The sequence below is a fragment of the Syngnathoides biaculeatus genome, chromosome 8, assembly GCF_019802595.1.
Source record: "Syngnathoides biaculeatus isolate LvHL_M chromosome 8, ASM1980259v1, whole genome shotgun sequence".
Lineage (NCBI taxonomy): Eukaryota > Metazoa > Chordata > Actinopteri > Syngnathiformes > Syngnathidae > Syngnathoides > Syngnathoides biaculeatus.
Genome location: NC_084647.1, coordinates 23,229,627 through 23,246,453, shown reverse-complemented (window position 1 = coordinate 23,246,453; position 16,827 = coordinate 23,229,627). Strand labels below are relative to the sequence as shown.

Here is a 16,827-nt window from a genome sequence, read left to right as displayed (position 1 = left end):
CAAATACTGTAAATGTGTTGCACTTAGGTGAACTCCCACCCATTCATGTACTTTAGCAGGATTTAAACCGGTGTAGTACTTTCTCAGCTCAAAAATGTGCTGATGAAATAGCATCCTTGTTTCAGGTGGGAGTAGTGATATTTGATCGAGAGTTGAGCAGGGCGTGGTTTCAGCACAGTATTCCAGAGCAGAGACCGCAACTATTTTTCTCCATTTTAAAATATTTGATGATATGAACTCCACCAGTACATATGACACCTCAATAGAGGGAATGCGCCTACATCATAAAATCAGGTGATTTTTTTTTCTTTACTCCACCATACTGTCGGTCAAACAAAGCTTTATTGAAAGTTAATTCCGTTGAGACAAAACGAAAATATGACATCCAGAGTTTTGTATGATACTGTTAAACATTTAGACGGTGAGAATAAATGAAGGTATGTGGAAAAATGAGATACACTTGGCATAGAGGATCCATATTTAATGCCGAAGTCGATGTTTTCGCTAATAAGAAATTTGACTGTTAATTGGCTTCTGCTTGTCTTGGACAGCTGGATCTACACATGGATCTGGTAAGTAAGTCATCGAGATTTACGCTGAAGACTTTGACAGTGTATAGAAGTCTGAATGCGTACAAATACTTCGTTGCTGGATGGGTCATAGATGTCACGTCCTGTAGAATTGAACGAAATAAGTCTCATCTTGTGATGGCAAAGGTAAGTTGCAATTTGCAATGCTACATCTTGTAACCCATAACTTGCATAAGCCAGGGCATTAGATCTAACTAAGATTTTGGACTAAGTAATTGCCGATATAGTGCTCGTGCACGTGACGTCACAGTTTGGACGGCGCCATATTGTCGATCAAACCGAGCTGCTCTGCACTGCGGGAGCCGTTGAACCAGAGCAGATTTTTCAAATTGCCCGAGACCTCTTGTGTGGTTGCTTGTCACAACAGACGAGACAGATATTCAAAAAGATCATTCTATGGACTAACAGCTGAAAAGACCAAAACATATCAATGGATTTCAGCAATTAAACATGATGGATGGTGCCCAATGTCATGATCCTGCCGCTTCAGCACGAGCTGTGCGGGTGTCCGCGCAGGTGCGCTGATTGGAAGGTGCACACCTGCGCCTCATGCAGCCTGATTATGCAGTGGATTTATATGACCGCGATGACAACTGGCCGGTGCCAGTTTGTTGATCTTCATGTCCCGTTCGAGCGCTCCGGTATCCCTGATCGACAACCCGTGTGTACCGACTTTCGCCTGTTCTCCGACCAACCTTGTAAGCCGGACTCCTTCGTTACTTCTGCCTGCTTTGATTGTTCTCCTGTGTACCGACTCCTGCCTGTCCGCTCACCTGCTCTCTTCGCCCGACGTCCCAACTACCGCTGCTGCACCGGACTGCCTGCTCGATCCCCGACCTCTGCATACAATAAACGTGTCTCTTCTTGAACTACCTTGCGTCTTCCGAGTTCCTGCATTTGGGTCCTACTCTCGTTCCGATGGGACGTGATACCCAACCAAAATACACATGCCTGTGTAGTGATCTCTTCATTTCAGGTAGGAATTACTCTTCTCAACCTCAAATTACCAAGAAGGATTTATAATGCCAAATTGGTTAATTTGAGAACAATGCGTATTTAGAGAAAGAAAATAAACCGTCTGTCGCAGCAGAAGATAACGTGTCGCTGGAATCGCTTCTGTGTACATTCCGTAGAGACAACTCCATCCTCTTTTTTTTTTTCCAATCATATTTATTGAATGCGAGTTTGTGTAAACTCATGGGTCATTTATTTAAATATTGGTATTTGATTGAATACTAGCTGAAAAGATTGATGGATTCCGGCATGTCAGATTTATTCCAACAAAGTATTTGTATGCGCCCAGACTTTTTTATGCTTTTAAACTTTTCTGTGTAAATCTCGACGACTTACTCACCAGATACATGTGTACATCCAGTTGTCCAAGACAAGCGGAAGCCAATTAACAGTCCAATTTCTTATCGGCGAAAACATTCACTTCGGCATTAAATATGGGTCCTCTATGCCAAGTGTCTCATTTTTCCACATACCTTCGTTTATTATCACCTTCTAAATGTTTTACGGCATCAGACAAACCCTGGATGTCGTGCTATAAGGCATACTTTCGTTTTGTCACAGCAGAATTAACTTGCAACAATGCTTTGTTTGACTGGCAATATGGCGAGTCACGTGGTTTTTATGACGTAGGTGCACGAGCTCTGTAGAAGGCAATTTTTTTTTTTAAGAACTGACAACAAATTAACTGCAGCGTTTAGAAGCTCAGATTTTTTTTTCTTTTACGTCTGTAATGAACCAAGAAGTAATAATAAATTGATTGTTGCTGTTTTTGAAATATTATAATCATCCATATCCCCTTTGTGGGAAAAAAAAATAGGACAGGGTGTCGTCTCCTCCGTAAACCTTTCTGTAGCAGTTTTTTTTTTTTTTTTTTTAGTACACATTGTTCTCAAATGAGCCAACTTGGCATTATAAATACTTCTTGATAATTTGAGATTGAGAAGAATAATTCCGACCTGAAATTAAATGACTGCTGCATAGGCATGTGTATTTCGTTGGGCAGCATCCATCCTGTTAAATCGCCAAAATCCATCGATCTTTTCTGGTCTTTTCAGGTGGTATTCTATAGAGTGATCTCTTTGAATATCTGTCTTGTCTGTTGTAACTACCAACAGCACAACAAGTCTCGGGCATTGTAAAAAATCTGCTCCAGTTCAGCGACTCCCGTACTGCCGAGCAGCTTTGTTTGACCGGCAATATGGCGTCATAAACAAACAGTGACGTCACTCGAACAATCTCTATGGGAATACCTCACCCACAATATCGACAATTGCATTTTTTTAGCATTTTCCTTCCCTCTGACAAACCTTTTCCTTTCCTTGTACCCATAATTACCCTTGATGATATGAATATTGCATAATCACACTACTCCTTGGAAAATATGATTAAAACCAGCAACACAGGTCTATAACGCTGTGAGTGCAGCAATTAATACCTCAGCAGCAGTTCCACCACTCTTATTATGCATGAGCTTAATCAATGACCATTGAGCTTAAGGGCAATTAATCATTCAAATGAGCAGCGTGAGTGTATGTTTGTTTCATGTGTGTATTTCAGTTTTAGTGAAGTGTAAATGTGTTTAGAATGAAAAGTTGCATAATGTCGGGCCAATGGACACCGGCTGCTCCAGCTGTTAAAGCCTGAGAGTCCTGACCATTCATCCTGCTCATCAAACGCGGACAATTCATTCACCGTTGTTGAAATTCACTGCGGCTTCATTGAACCTGTGGTGTGTAACATTTTGATATGGATGACAAAGGTGTCATTATCATAAATAGATAAATGTTTACACCCCCCCAAAAAAAAAACAAAACACTCCATTCAGAACATCACACATGCTTGAAACTTTTCTTTTTTTTTTTTTTTTTTTTTTTTTTTTGCCATGTCGATGTCATTGGCTACCTTCACAACATCCATCCATTATTTTTTTTTTTTTTTTTTTTTTTTTTTTTTTTTTTTTATTTTTTTGCTTATCCCTGGTCAGGTAACGGGGGCTGTAGTTTTAGGGAAGCCTAACATCCCTCTCCACAGCCACTTCATCCAGTTCTTCTGAGGGGATCCTGAGACGTTCTCAGGCAAGCTGAAAGACATAGTCTCCCCAATGTATCCTAGGTCGTCCCTGGTCTGGTGGGACATGCCCGGAACACCTCACTAGGGAGGGAGCTTCTCACCCTATCTCTCAGGGAGAGCCCGGACACCCAGCGGAGGAAACTCATTTCGGTTGCTTGTATCTGGGATCTTGTTCTTTCGGTTATGACCCACGGCTCATTTCCATAGGTGAGGGTAGGAACGTAGATCGAGTGGTAAATTGAGGGCTTCACCTTTCGACTTAGCGCCCTCTTTACCACAACGGACTGATACAAAGTCCGCATCACTGCAGACGCTGCACCGATCAGTCTGTCGATCTCCCTCTCCATTCTTCCCTCACTCGTGAAGAAGACCACAAGATACTTGAACTCCTCCACTCGGGGAAGTATTTCATCCCCGACCTGGAGAGGGCACGTCACCCATTTCTGAATTAGGACCGTAGCCTCGGATTTGGAGGTGCTGATTCTCATCCCAGCCACTTCACACTTAGCTGCGAATCGTTCCAGTGAGAGCTGGAGATCACGTCTTGATGAAGCCAACGGAAACACATCATCTGCAAAGATCCGGACACCATCTATGCCTCAGCTGCGCCCAGAAATTCTGTCCATAAAACTTGGGAAAAAAAAAAAAAAAAAGAGTCCAACTCTCACCGGATAGGAGTCCAACTTATTGCCGGCAATGCGGACTAAACTCTGACAGAGGTCGTACAGGGACCGAACAGCTCGAATCAGGGGGTTCAGTACCTCATACTCTCGAAGAACCCCTGCAGGACTGCCCAGGGACACGGTCGAATGCCTTCTCCAAGTCCACAAAACACATGTAGACTGGTTGGGTGAACTCCCATGCAAATCATTGTTTTCTTTTTTTTTTTTTTTTTTATTTGCCTTTTACGAAACTCCAATGGTATTGGGGCTTGTACTATGTACTATGCCAAGCCACTCCGTCGTGGAGGGTCTTCTTGCAGGGTTACTGTGGATTTGTAAGAGACATGACAGCTATGAGCGTAAAACAAGAAATGTCCATGTCGAAAAACTAGTCGGACCAGGAAGGTGGGGGAGGTTGAGAGTGCGATGATTATGCTGTAAGATTTAGAGGACCTGAAGGACAGCGGCGGCCTTCCGCCTACTCTGTCTCCATGGGAGACGGCGGCAAGGAAGGCTCTACTCGTTTTCAATTTCATTCCCACTGTCTCGTTTTTTTTCTTTTTTTTTCCCCCCCATCTTCTGATTTAAATCAAACTCATGGGTGGATAATTATGACAGTAATTTCATTAAGGGACCAGCCTGTCTTTATATATCATGTATATATGTGCGCCTGTGTCTAGCTGCTGTGTGTGTTCGCCAGCCTCTCATTTGATCAGTGTCCGGTTTCTGATGTCAGGCTGCAGTGTGTCTTATCAAAGTGCAGCAGGCCCCGGTGGCGTGAGCGAGGGTCGGGGGGGTGGTTGTGACTATCAACAGGAACTATTGCGCCCTTCCAGGAACACACATGTAAACACACACATTGTATCTCCTCGTGTCCCTCACACGACACGCCGCCCTGTGTTTATCGCAGGGGGCAGAAGCAACAGTTGGTGATCACCCCACGCGAGGGTATGTCAGTCTGCAAACAAAGCCGTGTTATTTTTGTTTTCATTCTCTATTTTCACTATGCAAACAAAGTAGAGGGTGGGATAAAGTGAGGAGAAGTACAGGTTGTGTGTGGGGGGGTGAGGCTGTTGCCACAGCAACGGTAGCTGGGATAGTCGTCATCATCAGGCTTCTTTCACTCGTTCTATATTGTGTGTGTAAAGGGACGCAAAGTGTGTTGAGTTCAGCCTCCTCTCTACACACAGGGGGCGAGGACATCCCCCCTCGTAACAGCTGAGAGAGCAAGAGAGAGAGAGCGACACCATCGCCCAGCGCACATCGCTGCCGTGCACATTCATCAGTTCCTCTCGCACGGGGGATTGCGAACTCTCGCGCACGCACACATACGACTGCGACAAGCCGGCAGGTAAGACCCCCCCCCAAAAAAAAACTCGATCCAGTCTGTTTTCCACCTTTTGCTCTGTCATTTCTTCGCCTCATTTGTGTTAGTGCTTCAGAATTATTTTTTTCTTTTAACCATGTTAGTTTCTGTTCGTAAGGTGCTGCCTCCTCCTCACTCTTTGTTTTATCACTCCTTTTTTTTTTTTTAAATGTACCGCATTGCACTGTTTTGCATACTGGCATTCGAGCGGTAGAAAAAGTTTTGCTTTCAGGAAAATGTTGCGGATGTCCCTGGGGTGCATTAGTTGAATTGTGATGACACTTGGAAAAAAAGAAATACAACCTCCAAAAGACTGAACATACAACGGTAAATCTCTGAATTAATTTTTCCGGATTTGAATTCGGGGAACTTGAATTAATCAGTTTCGCGTTAACGGGCTGAACAGCGGTCAACTGGTTAGCACATTAGCCTCACAGTTCTGAGATTCTGAATACAAATGTTGCTTCCGGGCTTGTGTGGGTTTTCTCCAACGATTCAAAAATGTGCATGTTCGGTTCTTTGAAGAGTAAATCATCCATGGCTATGAAATTGTGTGTGTGTGTGTGTGTGGTGTGTGTGTGTGTGTGTGTGTGTGAACGTGTCCATTTTGTAGTGTTTGTGATTGGTGACCTTCTTAATGGTAACTGTGATAATGGAAATAAATAAATTAATAATACATAGTGAATTGAGCTTCATGCCTGCATGGAAGTGAGCTCACTTTTTTCCAGTGTACTGTATAGAATAATCTGTTATACTGGGCATCAGGGGGGAAAAAAAACCTCAAAAAGAGCACTTTTGACATTTACTATAAATCGTGTGGAGTTTATTTCTTTTGGCCTTTTGAGGCATATTTAACTTTTGAGTTGCACAACTGGTTTGACTTTACAAGTTGCACTGTACTATAGTCAACACTCCCCTCTGAAAACACTGGACCACTGACATCATTTCCTGATTTTTTTTTTTTTTTAATAGAATGAACACATTTATGCTTGAAATGAATGGGTTAATATGAGATACGAGAGATCAGCATTTTCAGTTTCATACGTGAGTAAATTGGACTTGATGTTTTTGGCCATCTTACCAATGTAAAAGGAAAGTATTGTCCGTTCCCTGGTTATATAAATGTTCAATAAAATATAGTTGAGCTTTTCCACTGAACTCCATATTCCTTGTGAATATGATACAGTCGCTGTTATGTTGTTAGAACTGCATATTAGCCAATCTCCCACACTCCTTTTGATGTAAAATAATAATAACACATTTACTACAAGCAGGCAATGTACAACACATGCAAAAATGTTGGCTGTTGTTAGCAATTAATAAATAGATGTACCAATTCAGCAACATGTTTCAGTTTGCACCTGTTTAACAAATGCTGTATTTTTTCAATTTCTGACTCCTTTTTATCAATTGATGTTTGTCTGTGGAAAAGCGGACATGTTAAACTTGATAACTTCCAACTCTGTACAATGTGAAAATTACTAGACACAAGTGTAAATATTTAACCTGCAACTAAGTACAGTTTCTGTCTCTGTTAAAGACAAAACGCTGGTTTTAACATCACGAAAAACATCAGATGGGTTTGTAAAGCGGCGGTTCCCCATAATGACTGGGTGGAGAGCAATTTCAGGGACACACGCAAAATGTTCAATATGATTATGAAAATACAATAGACATCATTAAATTGACTTCTTTTGTAAAATTGCTCGTTGGGGACTATATTGACGCATAGCGTGCATTTTTACCTGGTAGGTCGGAGACTTGTAGCTCCCCGAACTAATGTTCAAAAACACTTGCACATTTGCAATGTAGATGTAAAAAATTGAATGTTTTTTTTTTCTTAACACCGCACAGTGAATCCTGTTTGATTTATTAGAATCTTTAAATAGAAAGTTTCATGCAATAAAACAAACCTTTTTGTCCATCTTCATTAGCTGTAAAGTGTTGGCCTCACAGTTCTGAGGATCGAGGTTCAATTCCCAACCCCGCCCATGTGGAGTTTGCATGTTCTCCCTGTGCATGCGTGGGTTATCCCCAAGCACTCCGGTTTCCTCCCACATCCCAAAGACATGCGACATTAATTGGACACTCGAAATTGCCCGTAGGTATGATTGTGAGTGTGGCTGTTTATCTCAATGTGCCCTGCGATTGCCTGGCAACCAGTTCAGGGTGTACCCTGCCTCTTACCCATTGACAGCTGCGATAGGCTTCAACACTTCCACGCCCCTTGTGAGGATAAGCGGCTAAGAAAATGGATGGATGGTTGGATGTCCATTTTATGTCTAAGTGGTCCATCCAGTTCTGCTGTAATGTGGTCAAAAAACCTAATTATAGTCCACGTTTGACCACTTTTATGCGCTATTGTTGCCTTTAAAGGCCATTTTGTGGCGTGAGGGCCAGCGAGGCATGCTCGGCCTCGCCTTGGAGACAGACGCCGGCTGCAGGGCTGCAACGTAATGACTTTATTAAGGGACCCAAATGGAAGATTTTGTTTCTGGATCATGTGGTTCCACAGAGAAATCATGTTTCGGTTTCATGTGCAGACGTCCCACACAGTTCAAATAGGGCTTGAGTGAAAAATCGCCTCCAAATAGAAGCTAAATCAATCCGCCGGTTACACTGTGATCCCTGGAGAACATCGGCTAGATCGCGAGTCATTTTAGCAATATTGGCCTTTATCGCACACCCATGCCTTGGCACAGCTGTTAGATTTTATTGGGCTAACTTCACGGCATTATGTGTGTACACGTGTCGCACAGCAACAAAATATGAAAAAATACCATCCAGATCAGATGTTAAGTCTTTATCATTTTTCCATTTGTTCCATTTATCTCTAAGCGCCGCTTCTCTCCTGCTGCAAATCCACCTGTCAAAACGTTAATACAAGAGACTGCCAGCCCCCACTTTCCTTATTTTTTAAAGATTTTTTTTTTTTGAAAAATGTAATTTCCAAAAGTTACCCATTTGAAAGATGGCGAAATACAGTACTATAAGCTGTACTGCAGTTTTACACAACTGTAGACATCAGAATCACGTTGTTATAAGACCCTTTTTACCACTACGTTTGTGCTACATTTCTTATGAGATGGAGAACCAGTTGACCTTTCCATGCCAATCTGTGAAGAAAGTTAATGATAATGATGAAAAGGGGATAATTATATATATGTTTCAAAAAATAAGGGAGTGAAAGTGTTATGTGTGAAAATAATGTTAAACTCACCATGAAATATACATATAAAATAATTTAACTGATTTACCATTTCAGACCACCAATCAGTGCAGGTAGTGATTATAATGCATTAAAAAAAAGACAAATAAATGTAACAAAATAATAGCATCACAAATGTCATGGATCTAATGATTATTTGTTGTATTTGATTTTTACTCAAGTAAGAGTCTTGCGTTATACTTTTTTTTGTTATTTAAAATCATATATGTAGCTAATATTATATGTATTTTTTTTACTGGAAAATTGTAGAATAATAATAATAAACTGAAATAAAATGAATGACACTGAAAAATATTGTAATGTGCTAAAACAATTACTAATCCACCATAAATATATTGGTTACTTTACCATAAATATAGAAAACTTCATTCCATTTAATTTCAAAACTTTTAAAACACCTACAGCTAAAACAAAGTTCTTTATAAATAATAAACACAAGATAATTAAATATAGTTTCAAGATTTGAAAACAATTAAGCAGAAAAAAGTGACAAATAAGACCCTAAAATAAGGGTTCAGGTCCCACGGTGGCTGACTCCAAAGTGGATCACTGGAAACAAGCTCATTTCATCTGTATGAAAGAATATATCATAATAATTATGGTAGATCTTTTAAGTTTGAAGAAGACAATCAGTGTAAACTCATTAATTCATAACAAATACAAAGCAATTAGTATTTAAGATAATACATGAAAAGTATGTTCCTCTTTTTTCTGAATATAAACTTATTTCTTTAAAATATTACCATTTTATGATTAATAGTACTAAGATTTTAATGCATTTTACACTGCTTTATTTTTTCAAATAGAAAACTAAGATGTGCTCAGAAGTAGATTTCTCGCAGCCAATTAGTTAGTGAAAAATGAAATACATTGCATCATATTTATTTATAACAAATGTAAAGTTTTTTTAGTTGAGTAGACAGCTATTAATCAGTGGTGTCAACATGTTTAATTTACAATAAAATATTGAATAATTTGTTAGTGTAGTAATTGGAGTAATTTTAAAAATAAATAAATCATGACCATTTTATATATTCATTTAGAAGGCTGTAGATGAGCAAGTTACATTAAGTTGCCAAATTAAAAATAGAAAACTTAAATATACTACAATACAATATATATAATTCATGATGAAAATACAAAACTTGCAATAGTCATTAGTTGTCAATACCTACACTATACTGTACACAACCTTTATTTATTTTTTTTTTATTTGGCTGCTTGTATTTTGTAATCAAGCAATTTAAAATTCTAGAGTCCTCATCTCCTTCAGGCTAGCCGTTCGGCGATGATTAGCAAAAGTCATGAATATTCAACATGCTGAAAAACATTCAGAAACTGACATTGAAATCCATAACAAGCGTGCAGAGATCACCGAAAAGCAGATCACCTTGCTGGAAGTTTCCATGCTTGTAAAAGAAGAAGAAAAAAAAGCTTCTGTTGCTGTCAGTACAGCTTTTGGCCTCGCTTAGCATCAAAGATGATAGATGGATCCAGATGTCATTGTTAAATCCCCACACTCTCGTTGTGTATTTCCCCTCCTTTTCTTCTTGGAATACATGCTTATCTCCTTTTAAAGGGATCGCAAAAATGTTACAGCACCCACTCTCGCACTCCATAGCTGCAAGCAAAAAAAAAAAACAAACAAAAAAAAAAAAACCCAAAAAGCCTTGTTCTCACTAAATTATCTGCAATTGCGGCAATTATCTCCAAGTCCAAAACGTTTCAACGTGTCGTGTTTTCTCTTCACTGTGTGCCTCTTAAGCCAGAAGGACCTCATCATTAGCGGGAAGTACATTAACTTCAGGGTGATTTTTTTTTGGGGGGGGTTGTTGTTTGAGTTTTTGTTCATTTTTTACACCAGCATTTTAATTTCATATTTAGTCTTATGGACCCCCACTCATCACGTTGAACATATAAAGTGAGGATTTCTTTATGGCTTTAAAGTAAACATGCATATTTCATCACAATTTAAAACAAATGCAAACACATTACTTATAAGACCCATTGAAAGCAAGTACTGATACTTGATGATACCATTACGTCTGGCAATTGTGATGCCATTGTCTTGTATTTTAATCAAATGTTCAATTTTTTTTCTTGAACATGGCAGAGCCCAGGGTTGTCAACACTGAAAATACCGTAAACACGTATAAGTACAACATTAACAATATCTATCCATCCAATTTCTTCACCACTTATCCTCATGAGGGTTGCAGGGAGTGCTGTCCCAACTGTCAATGGGCAGGAGGCAGGGGACACCCTGAACTGGTTGCCAGCCAATCACAGGGCACATGGAGACAGACAACAGTCACACTCACGATCACACCTACGGGGAATTTAGAGTGTCCAATTACATTAATAATATAAATAATGTGAATATTTTGTAAATTACTCATCCATTCCCAAATGTAAATTTTACTGTAAAATAATTTTTTTCTGTAAAATTTTCATTTAAACATTGAAAACAAACAACACAAAAATGATACAAAAATGAATGTTCTCATTTGACTGTTTATTTGTTGTATTTGTTTCACTTATTTGAATATTTATTTTGAATTTAAATTTACAGTCTTTTACTAAAATTTTATTTATTTAAAGTTTATTTTTCCAATATTTAACTCATTCAATGTCAGCTACACAAAATACTAAAATAACTACAAATTTTATCTATCCACTTTCTATACTGCTTATCCTCACAAGGGCCGCAGGAGCCAATCCCAGCTGCCTTTGGGCGAGGGGTGGGGTACACGTACACCCTGAAATGGTTGCCAGCCAATTACAGGGCACATGAAAGATCTAATTATATGTTTAATCATTTTTCTGTTTAATGTGGGCATTTATAGTCCTCCATAATTGATGAACTGTCAGGTTTATGTGGAAGGAGAAAAAAAAAAACACTGACAGAAAAAAAAATGTTTTGGGTGGGGGCTCTAGGCATATTTAAAATGTAGAACTAGTTAATTTACTCTCTACAATAAATTTGATTAATTATTAGGATATAGATAAGAGTGGGCGCCATGGTGGAGCAGCTGGTAAGGCCTCACAGTTCTGAGGTCCCGGGTGTGGAGTTTGCATGTTCTCCCCGTGCCTACGTGATTTTCCTCCGGGCAGACCGGTTTCCTCCTACATCGCAAAAACATGCAACATTAACTGTGCGGCTGTTTATCTCTATGTGCCCTGTGATTGGCTGGCAACCAGTTCAAGGTGTACCCCACCTCTTGCCCCTTGACAGCTGGGATAGACTTCAGCACTCACTGTGACCCTTGTGAGGATAAGCAGTGAAGAAAATGAATGGATGGATGGATAAGAGTCACTGATGGTGTTGTGACACACTGGCCTAACTTTGGTGCGGCCAGTGTGGGTACAGGTCCCACTCAGTAATGGTGTCGATATGTGCCCTGCAACTGACCGGTTACCAGTTCAGGATGTAGTCTGCCTTTTATTCAAAACTGGCTCGGATAGATTACAGCACTCCCGTGACCCTGGTGAGGATAAGTGGCTCAGAAAATGGATGGCTTGGGCTTTTTTTCCCCCCCTTTTTTCCTGGTTCTGTTGTCGCTCTTAATCCACATTCCAGTCTAGCAGATAGCAGTAATTCACCTAAATGCTGGTTTGCCAACAGCCAGTCTTTGGTGATCATCAAGAAGAATAATTATTTGAATATGAACCAGAAAGTTCCCAGCGGCTCGCGTGCTGGCATCTATGTAAATACTTCTCCAAGGAGCACCATTGTTTACCTACACCGTAAGCCAAATTATTGAAATCCACAACTATTTTTTTTCCCATTAAAAAAGCTCATTATATTAGCTGAAATCAGATGCTGTTATGGTAAACTAAAATCGATCCTCAAATGTTTTTGTTTTTTCCCACCTCTGTGCTATCTTGGTCAGGTAAAGCGTAAACTTAAAACATACAAGGGATTTTGACAAAAGAGCCTGGCGAACTATAAGTTCCTTACTTTGTGTCATCTTATTGCACTTCATGCAGACGCGATGCGACGATGCCAAACAGATCAGCGAATGTGGCGTGACCGGGTGAGTGTTCGTGATGTTCCCGATCAGTTTAATTGATGCCATGCGGCTCTTAGAATCTTAGAAAAGTAGTTCATTTAGTTTTGAACCCAGAATTAAATATCGAATTGGGTTAGGAACGGAACCTTTCTTTGAATAATAACCATTTCTCAGAATCATACTTTTGGATAATGGAACAGAAGGGGACAATGATAAGGAAAGGGGTAATGGGGACGATTACATGAATTGTACAATATCATACCGAGGTTGTATGTAAATAGTTTTTTTTTTTTTCAGATCGTGTAATTGCATTACTTTGAGGGCATTCCTGTTACCATGACAACTGATGCTGATGTGTTCTATATTTTGGAGCAAATGTAAGACTTAAATGCACCTTATGGTTGCGAGAATAATTATGGTAGATCTCATACATAGCTCTATTAATACTGGATCCATTGATCATGGATTTTCGTTATTCACGGGGGTGACATTCCTTACACGGGGGAACACGACTGCTTCTCCTCATGAAGGTCACTGCCGTGCTCGAGCCTATCTCAGATATCTTTGGGCGAGAAGCAAGGAACACCCCAAACTGGTCGCAAGGCAAATGTAGGGAACATATAATTTTGAGTCTTCAATCAACTTACCATGCATGTTTTTGGGTTGTGGGAGGAAACCAGACTACCTGAATAAATCCACGTAGACAAGGTAGTGTGGAGAACATGCAAACGCCACACAATCTGGGCCAATCTGGGATTTGAATCGCGGTCCTCCGAAACATAAGGCTGATATGCTAACCACTCGTACACTGTGCCACTTTTTCTACTTTCCCTTTTGGATTTTGATGTTATGTCCAAATTTTAAAACCCCAGCGTTGGTATTTTTAATTTGGAATAATTATTGATCAATGCCGATCCCATCCTTCAGCTCTGCCCTGTGTTTGATGTTTGGGAGCGACTATTACTTCATCATCCATTAGACATCAAAACTGGCATCAACCTTGAAGCTACCCGTCTTTTGGGATTCAACATTTTAAATGAACTCCACTCAATTGTTGGCCTCATTCGTTGTCAACCAAATATTGCGCAGTTGTTAAATATGTAGTTTAATGTAATTTGCTACAGAATGATTGAAGTAAAAAGCAGAAGAGAACATTAGCCATCTACGCCTAATATTGCACAGTGGTACCTCTACTTATGAAATTAATCTGTTTTGGAAGTCGTTTCACCACCTTTTTTGTAAGTAGAAGTGCATTTTACATGTAAATAGCGTAATCCGTACGCACGCCCACAGTTTAATTCCACTAAAGTTTCTCGGGGCCCATGGTGAAGAAAGATTAAGAAACTTGCAAAAAACACAAACGAAAAGGTGTACTTTTCCAACGTGTGTTAGCTCGTGACAGCGCCAGCGTGATTCGGTGACAGTCCAGTCTCCAAGAGAGCAGCTGTATTGCGCCACACAAACTAAGATACAGGAAGTGCACCATGGGAAAAGATTGATGTCCCTCCTAGCCAATGGGATGCCAGGAAAATGCTCCAGCTATAGCCAATGGGAGAGCAGCTCTACCAACCCAAGAGAACCACTAAAAATAGAATTATTGAAATGTTATTTTGCCGTTGTTTCTATTTTTAATTATAGCTACATTTTTTTTCTAAATTTTACATTCCTTATTCCCTACAGAAAACAATATTTTTGACATCTTTTCAGAAAAATGTGCTGAATTCTTCTGCCAAAATAAGACTTTGCTTTTTTTAAAAATTGAATGGAATTTAGTGCACAATGAGCAACACATACATGTAAATCCTACTGAATTAATTGGCTTGATTGACCACAAGCTCTTTTAAGGTCAAAACAGCGTTTTTAATTTACTACTTCAAAAAGTAATGTAATAAAATATCGATTTATATTGTGCAAATATTACATTTTATTGTTTTTTTCCCCCCCAGAAAATGGTGGCAACCAAGCAGCCAGATTTTTTTTCCATCATTTTTCAAAACCATGTGTCTGCAGTATGAACCCTCAGCGGGAGAAGTAAAAAACAAACCTTCCCTTAGCCGAAAAGTGTTTTTCCCCCTTTAGAGTGACATCATGCTTTGTATTTTTAGAGTCCATCTGTAAACAATCATAATCTTGTGATTTGTACGCAATCCCTTGAAGGCAGTGCAGGGCCTTTTTGTGAGTCACACGGGGGTGGGGGGGGGGTAGTTATTGTCATTTCGCACTGCCAATGACTGCGGTGCATCTCCTGGACTCAGAGGACATGTTGATAAATATTTATGTATTCAATAATCGGATCCATCGTTTGCGCTCGCTCTGGAGAGGACGCCTAATCATACATACGCAAGCCAATGTAGTGATTAAATTCCGAACACAAGTCAGTGAATGAGACTCACTTTGTAAAATCCACCTGACACACGCTTGCACCTGACGTAATGTTGCTGGAGTTGGGCGCCATGGCAACAGTTGGGACTCTTGCTGTCCTGGGAGTGGACGGAATCTGTGGAGAAGAGAGGCTGCGCCGCACGGTGTCTGTGTGGAAATGCTTTTATTACTGCGTCACGCTGAGAGGTGTTTCTAATACAGGAGCTCCCAAAAAAATGGATGTCATTTGAAATATGGATATCTGGGTAACTAAAGTTCATGTCTGAGGCTAGTAATTCGCAATGTGCGGTGTGGGAAATAATGAAATGTTTTAACAGTTCGTATACTTACAGTGGCTGGCTTTTTTTTTTTTTTAATCCAGTGCACTACATTTATTAAATACATTTCAATTGTATTCAACTTTGAAGTATGTTACCTTTGCAAGTTTGTTTTCAAATAATTTTTTTTAGCTATAATATTCATTTATTTAGTTCTTGTCCTATTTGGCTAGAAAGGAAGATATGTGTCCCATTTATGCTACAACAGTTTTACAGTGCAACAGTGGAGTTTTTAACCCGCCGCAGTGGTGCTGCCGTGGATTTTCTCCGGGAACTCTGGTTTCCTCCCACATCCAGAAAACATGCATGGTAGGTTAATTGAAGACTCTTAATTGCCAGTAGCTGGGAATGGTTGGTTGTTTATACCAGTTTATAACCAGTTCAGGTGTACCCCGCCTCCTGGGTGAAAATAGCTGCGATAGGCTGCAGCAGTCCCTTGTGAGTGGCTCAGAAAATGGATGGATGGATGGATTTGCATTGTATGGTGCAGCAGTGCAACAACCTGTGAAGGGAGAACAGGACAAGATGAGACAGGAGGACAAGCATAAGGGACAGATGGAAATGTTTGTGCAGTTGAATTTTGGTGGGAGTACCAATGTACGTTTCAAACCTCTATAGAAGCGGTGTGGAAGTTGGGGGACATCCCGGAGTTTTGCATGGTTAAGTTATTAATCGAGAATGAATGAATGGCCCCACACGAAGAAAATAAGTCTGTGGGGTGTGTGTCTGGAGACAGATGTGAGTGAATTGACACCATTTCCCATGCCCAATGGCTGCCAGAAGTGTCATGTACAGTAATTCCTGCACCTTCACCGCGGGGAGTGAGGACAACACCCCATTTGTCATAGCCAAGATTCAAACTCTAAACCTTACAACTTTGAGGCAGATGTGCTTACCATTTAGTCTTATTGTGCTTCCCCATGTTTAAAATTAAGGGATGTCTGTATTAAAATCCAAAGATAATCAAACAATGTTTTTGTAACACGATTGACAATGCTTCACAAATGTTCAATCTGGGCCTTGACTGTGACACGACACATGGGCCACGTACACACATTGTAGTCCAGTCGCGGTGCTGTCACCACGTGGCAAAATTCTTGAAAATACTTTGTGTAGTATTGGACCCACATGACACCAAGTTGACCACACTCTACGGCTGAAGTACCGTCCCCGACTGACTTGGT

At 40.1% G+C, this 16,827-nt stretch overlaps 1 protein-coding gene across 8 annotated transcripts in view; it reads left to right on the top strand.

The window, feature by feature from the left end:
* Nucleotides 1-1,273: 1,273 nt before the first annotated feature.
* Nucleotides 1,274-16,827, top strand: part of LOC133504355 (muscleblind-like protein 1) — a 110,282-nt gene continuing 94,728 nt past the window's right edge. For 5 of the 8 annotated variants that reach the window (XM_061826524.1, XM_061826525.1, XM_061826523.1 and 2 more), the window contains exon 1: nucleotides 5,527-5,687. The gene's annotated coding sequence lies outside the window, so the exon portion shown is untranslated. Of the gene's footprint in view, nucleotides 1,289-5,526; nucleotides 5,688-13,455; nucleotides 13,554-16,827 lie in introns of those variants that run through there. The other 3 variants (XM_061826522.1, XM_061826521.1, XM_061826520.1) reach the window with 3 other exon arrangements.